Source organism: Vitis vinifera, chromosome 10, assembly GCF_030704535.1.
Source record: "Vitis vinifera cultivar Pinot Noir 40024 chromosome 10, ASM3070453v1".
Taxonomy (NCBI): domain Eukaryota; kingdom Viridiplantae; phylum Streptophyta; class Magnoliopsida; order Vitales; family Vitaceae; genus Vitis; species Vitis vinifera.
In genome coordinates, this window is record NC_081814.1 from 9,164,986 (window position 1) to 9,172,483 (window position 7,498).

Here is a 7,498-nt window from a genome sequence, read left to right on the forward strand (position 1 = left end):
AGCCCCTACACCCGGCAGCCTTGGACGCACATTGTCTCAGTCTGATGGTGTTCCTCTCCCAGATCCCTCAGAATATCGTCGTATAGTGGGAGCTTTACAGTATGTCACTCTCACTCGGCCTGATATTGCTTTTGCCGTTAACAAAGCTTGTCAGTTCATGGCCAAGCCCTCTGATGTTCACTGGTTGGCTGTCAAACGCATTCTTCGTTATTTAAAGGGCACCATCTCTCTTGGTCTTCATTTTCAAACTTCCACTTCTATGGAGCTTCAGGGATATAGTGATGCTGACTGGGCCTCCTGTCCAGATGATCGCTGAAGCACCAGTGGATATTGTGTCTTCCTCGGCTCAAATCTCATCTCATGGTCCTCCTCCAAACAACGCTTAGTCTCCAAGAGCAGTGCTGAATCTGAATACCGAGGATTAGTCTCTCTCACGGCTGAGCTAGTATGGATTCAGTCTCTTCTTCAGGAGCTTTGCTTGCCCACTTCTCCACCAGTCTTATGGTGTGATAATCAAAGTGCAGCTCATCTTGCTGCAAATCCGGTCTTTCATTCTCGTTCCAAACATATCGAATTAGACTTGCACTTTATCAGGGAAAAGGTGTTGCGACAAGAGCTTCAAATCTGCTATGTGCCGTCCACTGATCAACTTGCTGATATTTTAACCAAACATTTGCCTATTTCCCAATTTTGTAGCTTACGAAGCAAGCTCACAGTCACCTCCCCGCCTATGAGCTTGAGGGGGGATGATAACCAAACAGATTCTAACCTAACCTCCTCTCCCACAGTTGTAACTGAACAACCATGTAACAACCCCAAACCAACTCATCCAACCACCTCACCTAGCTTATAAATACCCACACCGGTGTACTCTGAAGATAATAACACAATTCTTCTTCTTCTTCCTTTTGTATTTTCTGACCTGTGTAACCACTTCTATCAAATATGACGTTTTACTTACATACAACCCAGATTTTCAAATATCATCACGTCATTGAAAATGGACTTGTTTGGACATTAGCAAAGGATAACGCTACATATTTTAACACTTTATTTGAATGGATGTAGAAATTAATCACTATATATATATACTAATTTTACATATATTGAGAGAAGACATACTTCGACCCATGAGCAAAAGAAATTTATTATAGAAAAGCAAAGATGAAGAAAATTGTATTTCCATCTCTTAACCCATGTAGGATCATGAAACGTTGCTGGATGGAAAGAAAAGTATCTATGTAATTTTTAGTAAAGAAATGATTAGTTTTTAAATAAATCCTTTTATCCCATTTTTCATTGAAGTGGACAGTTAATTATCAAATTTTCTTAAAATTGACTAATGAGATTTTTAGCCAATAATTATATATTTATTAAACCAAATTGGGCATATTTACCATACCTAAATATAAGTGGCACTTCGGTCACTTCGCAAAAGTAAGCTAACATTCTCTTGGCCCATGTGACATTTAACTTCATGGTTTAATAGTAAAACCTAATGGGCATAGTAGAATTTAAATCCTTTCTTACATTGGTCACATCATAAATCATCATTCAACAAAAAAACTAATAAGTATCATAGTAGTTTTATGTTATTATTTAAACATAGTCCCTTCTTCTATTGACACAACTTTGAAACACCAAGAAAGGATCATCCTCTATTGACAATTATTTTTTGAAGATAAAGAATCTAGTTGATAGCTTAGCCTCTATTAGTTATATTGTATCAATTATTGATCATCTTCAGGTAATCTTTGAAGGCTTAAGCTTATAGTATGATACATTTATTACTTCAATTACTTTAAGAATTGATATATGCATGGTTGATGAGATAGAGTCTCTTTTACTTACTCAAGAAGGGAGAATTGAGAAAAATCTCAATTCTCTATAATCATTTCCTAGTGTTAATATAGCTACTCATAATCAATTTAATAAGGATAAGAAAAAGTTTGTTCCATATGGTCGGGGACAAGGCCAATTCTTTGAACAACACAATTCTTTCAATTAGAATCGATACAATAGTTTTAGTAACTCTAGTCAAGGTAATAGTGGAGGAAAATTTTGGGATTGAAATGGCTTTGGAGGTCGTGGTGGTAGATTTGGGAGCATTGGTGGTTATTTTGGTAGCAAAGGCAAAAGTAGAGAACGATAATCCTGGAATTTTAATAAACCATAGTGCCAATTATGTGGTGGAACTAGCCATGTTGAAATGTAGTGTTCTTACTGCTTTAATAAGTCGTTTTAGGGTTCATGTTGTAACGACCCGCTCCCAACCGTGTAGATATTGTCTACTTTGGACCCAAAAAGGCCCTCACAGCTTTAAAACGCGTCTACTAGGTTACGAGAAGTCTATACTTATATAGCGTCAGAAACTTTCCCTCCTATCCGATATGGGATGTTACAAACACCCCCCCATACAAACACAACATCCTCGTTGTATCCCATGGGATTGCGGGGTCAAACAGACAAACACCCCTATGGGGCCAAACAAACCCCCACACCGATCCATTTCCAATCGTGTAAATATTGTCCGCTTTAGACCCAAAGGGGCCTTCAGGGCTTTAAGACACATCTACAAGGTTAAGAGGAGTCCATACTTATATAACATCAGGAACTTTTCCCTCTATTCGATGTGGGATGTCACAAACACCCCTCCATGCAAACACAATGTCCTCGTTGTGTTCCATGGGATGACGGGGCCAAACAGACAAACACCCCATACGGGGCCAAACAAACCCCCACATCAAGGTCAGAGATCGGTTTTGATACCATTTGTAACAACCCGCTCCCAACCGTGTAGATATTGTTTGCTTTGGACCCAAATGGGCCCTTATGAATTTAAAATGCATCTACTTGATTACGAGGAGTTCATACTTATATAGCGCCAAGAACTTTCCCCCCTATTCGATGTGGGATGTCACAAACACCCCTCCAATGCAGACACACGGGATTGCGGGGTCAAATAGATAAACACCCATACGGGGCCAAACAAACCCCCACACCGAAGTCGGATATTGACTCTGATACCATTTGTAATGACTCGTTCCCAATCGTGTAGATATTGTCTGCTTTGGACCCAAAGGGCCCCTCACGACTTTAAAACACATCTACAAGGTTAAGAGAAGCTTCTACATATATAGCGCCATGAACTTTCCCCCGTATTCGATGTGAGATGTCACAAATACCTCCTCATGCAAACACAACATCCTCGTTGTGTTCAATGAGATTGCGGGGTCAAACAAATAAACACCCCTATGGGGACAAACAAACCCCCACACGGAGGTCGAAGATCAACTCTGATACCATTTGTAATGACCCGCTTCCAACCATGTAGATATTGTCCACTTTGGGCCCAAGAGGGCCCTCACGGCTTTAAAATGCGTCTACTAGGTTACGAGGAGTCCATACTTATATAGCGCCAAAAACTTTCTCCCCTATCTGATGTAGGATGTCACAAACACCCCCCCCCCCCCATGCAGACACAACGTCCTCGTTGTGTCCCATGAGATTGCGGGGTCAAACAGACAAACACCCTTACAGGGCCAAACAAACCCCCACACCGAAGTCGAAGATCGACTTTGATACCATTTGTAACAACCCACTCCCAATCGTGTAGATATTGTCCGTTTTGGACCCAAAGGGGCCCTCACGACTTTAAAACACGTCTTTAAGGTTAAGAGAAGTCCATACTTATATAGCGTCAAGAACTTTTCCCTCTATCCGATGTGGGATGTCACACATGTTCTCTTCAAGGTTCAAACCCTTCAAATTTCAGGCCACATAGTCCAATGATAGTAATGCTTGCCACTTCAAAATTTGTCTGTGACTCAAATTGGTATTTAGACTCAGGTGCAACAAACCATATCTCTCTTGATGTCAACAATTTGATGTCTAAGGATTGAATATATATGTCATGATAGGCTTTATATGGGAAATGGCTTAGGTTTGTCAATTCACATATAGAAAATTCTAATTTTGATTCTCCATTTAATTTTATAATTCTTTCCTTAAACCAATTGCTTCATGTTCATTCTATAACCAAAAACCCATCGAGTGTATCTAAATTTGCAAAAGACGATTAGATTTTCTTTGAGTTTTATCCTGATTTGTGTTTTGTCAAAAATTAGGTTTCCAAGTAAGTTCTCATGTAAGGAAACTTGAGCAAGGTCTTTATGTTTTTGATACTTTTGATATGAAGATTCTCATCAAGAACTTTCAGTTCAAAACTTGTAGTATTTTATATGGTATCACTATTTCATCTCCTTATTGTTTTTCTGTTCAAGTTTTGGACTATGCTCTATTTGTTGTTCAAAAGACTAATGCACAAAGTGCTTAAATTTCATGTAACTCATCTTCACCTTTTGATGTTTGGCATAGTAGGCTAGGCCATCCCTCTGCTTAAATTGTAAAGGATGTGCTTCACACTTACAATCTTCTTGTTCCTAATACAATTCCACATGTCTAGTCAGTTTGTTGCTTAGGGAAAATTCATAAATTTCTCTTTGATCTTTCTAATCCTCAAAATTCATAACCATTGTAACCCATTCATTCTAACTTATGGGGTCCTTCACTAATGCAATCTTCAAGCAAGTACTTTTATTACATGCATTTTATAGATGCACACTCTAGGTTTACTTGCTAGATCTATCTTCTCATAAATAAATCTAACGCTTTCCAAACTATTTTTAATCTTCAAGCTCAAGCTGAATTACAAAATGATTAGGGTGGTGAATATCAAGTATTTATTGATTATCTCTAAACACATGACATTGTATATATAGTTTCTTATCCACATACACATGAACAAAATGGGGTAGCTAAGAGAAAACATTGTTATATTGTAGAAATTAGATTAACACTTCTAATCAAAACCTTGATACCCTTAAATTAATTGGATGAAGCCTTTAAAACTATTTTTTTTATCATATAGAGACTTTCAACACTTGTTTTAAACAATAAAACTCCTTTGGAAACCCTATTCAAAGCCAAACCTGATTACAAGTCTCTCAAAATCTTTGGTTATAGACACAAGGGATATAAATAAATACACACATGTTTTCCTAATACTCGTCTGTTTAATGGACACAAGTTGCAATTTCATTCAACTGAGTGTACATTCCTGGGTTATAATCTCAATCACAAGGGATACAAATGTTTAGATCCTATTGGCAAAATTTTCATTAATTTCTAAGAGTGTTGTAGTTAATGAATCATCCTTTTCATTTCCTAAGTTTGCTCAACATTCAGATTCACAAGTCAAAATCATCTCTTCCACTCAGTCACAGTCCTTTGTTCTAGCTCCTATTTTATATTCCATTCAATCCAATCCAATCCAATCCAAGTGTTCATGTTCCTATTCAATCAAAGGTTCAAACATCTTCTTCTCCATCTCTTCTTATATTCAATAACAAATCTCATATTACTAAATTCCAATGTGAAGAGTTTTTACAGCATGATACTTTTCTAATAAATCATATTTTTTGTAATAAAGATATTTGCACTACTAATAACAACTAGTTGTGCAAGGGTTCATTTATGGAGTTAGAGGTAATACTCATGGTATGACAACTAGATCCAAAAATGGCATCTTTAAGCCAAAGGTTCTATAGCTACAAGAGAACCAGACCAGTAGAGAAAGCTTTAGCTTACAACTCATTGGAAGACAATTATGCAAAACAAATATAGGGCACTAATGAACAGTTAAACTTGGTCTTTGGATAAGTATTAATAATAATCTCAAATGCATCTCAAACCCATTTTATTAAGGTGGGATAGGATAAGTATCCAAAAAATTTGCTCCATTGTTATCCTACTAACGATATTCAATGAAAAAAAAACAGTTTGATAATGGTAGCCAGGTTTCTAAAATATGCGCAATCGGGTCTGCAAATGATCTTTAGTTGGGAAAAAAAAAAGGGTTTAAATATGATAGCTAGGGTTTCTAAAATGTAGAGCGGATTCCATTTAACATTTTTCTATTTTATTTTATTTTATTGAAAGAGGAGAAGGTGTAGAAGGGAAAACCTCTAGAATGTCTCCCAAATTCACAAGTGCATCTGGAAGGAAGTTCACAGGAATCCCAACCCCATCTTTTTTAATTTGGAGACCACCCACACCATTAACTTTGGAGAAGGATGCTGATGCCGGAGGCATCCGAATGAGAGGTGAGGCCCATGACTAGCTCTGGTTGTGGGCATGGAGGATAGTAACTCATCCTCACTGATTGCATTCCATCATCAAACAACTCTTCCATCTCTCCTTTCTCCAACTTTAGAGCTTTAGCCATAAAACCTAGAAGCATCTTCGCTAGTTTCTGCAACTCCGCTATGTAACATTCCAAGCTATCTCTGCAGTTAAAGAAGAAAACATATATATAGCTGAAAGAAGATGACGATGATGATGATGATGATGATGAGAGAACCTTAGTGCTGGAGGGAGCTCTGGTAATAGATGCGGCTTCCTTGAATGTATAGGGTTGGTTGTCATATAAAACCTATCACCCCAGTCAAGTTTTTGATCTTCCGACCAGATTGGGGAATGCCCGTACCCTTCAACAACCCCGGGCCTCATCTTGTATTTCATTCTCTCTTCCGAGGGAAATTTGTAAAATTCTCCTAGGTCAGATTTCAGTTTCTGCAGGAGTGAAGAGCTGACTCCATGGTTCACCAACTGTGCATGAACACACATGTTAGTTTCTGTGCTTTTATTTATTATTATTATTTCCTATTTGGATTTAGTTTTATATCTATATCTTTTTCTGCAAACGAAATATAGGGGTCTGTTTGCACCAACCCTGGGCCTACTTTATACAAAATTGTAATTGACATCATGTGCGCCAAATTATTGTTTTCTGAATAATTTTGTCTGTCGTGCACATCTTCCTCTTCATTTGCCTGGACACATGAAACTAGATTTCATGCACAGCAAAACAGCCCCTAAAAGTTCAAGTGCAATATAGAAAAATGATTAAAGATTATGGATTTTGAGAGAAACCTGAAAGAAACCCCATTCTTTGCAAGTTGAGTGCAACCTCTCAGCTCAGAATCTGCGGTTTCATTGATAATCAAATGTTTCATGTCAATGGTAGGGAGTAGTGGCAAGGGAGTGCTGGTTGACAAAAATTGGAGGCTGCCGATCATCCAGGATAAAGGGCTGTGGGACTGCAGGGATGGGCTTTTTGATGAGCTCCTGAACACTTTGCACAGGAGCATCACGAAGCATTGAAAACTGTGTTGATGCCATTGCTAAGTGACCTAATTCAGTGACCTATTGAACCATCATAAGGTGGGTATTTATAAAGCAAATATATTAAGGAAATGAAAAGAAAGAAAGAAAGAAAGAAACAAACAAAAAAACAAAAAAACAAAAAAGCAAACAAAAACAAAAGCAGCAGCAACAACTAATGGGCTGTGTGAAGCCATTGCTATTACGTTATAAGGGTTAAATCACTCCAAAATTTGTTCAGATGGATAAAGTGTTGTGTGGATATATTTCTTAC

At 37.7% G+C, this 7,498-nt stretch overlaps 1 pseudogene; it reads right to left on the reverse strand.

The window, feature by feature from the left end:
- Positions 1-431: 431 nt before the first annotated feature.
- LOC100255571 (protein SRG1-like) lies at positions 432-7,242 on the reverse strand (annotated as a pseudogene).
- Positions 7,243-7,498: the final 256 nt, after the last annotated feature.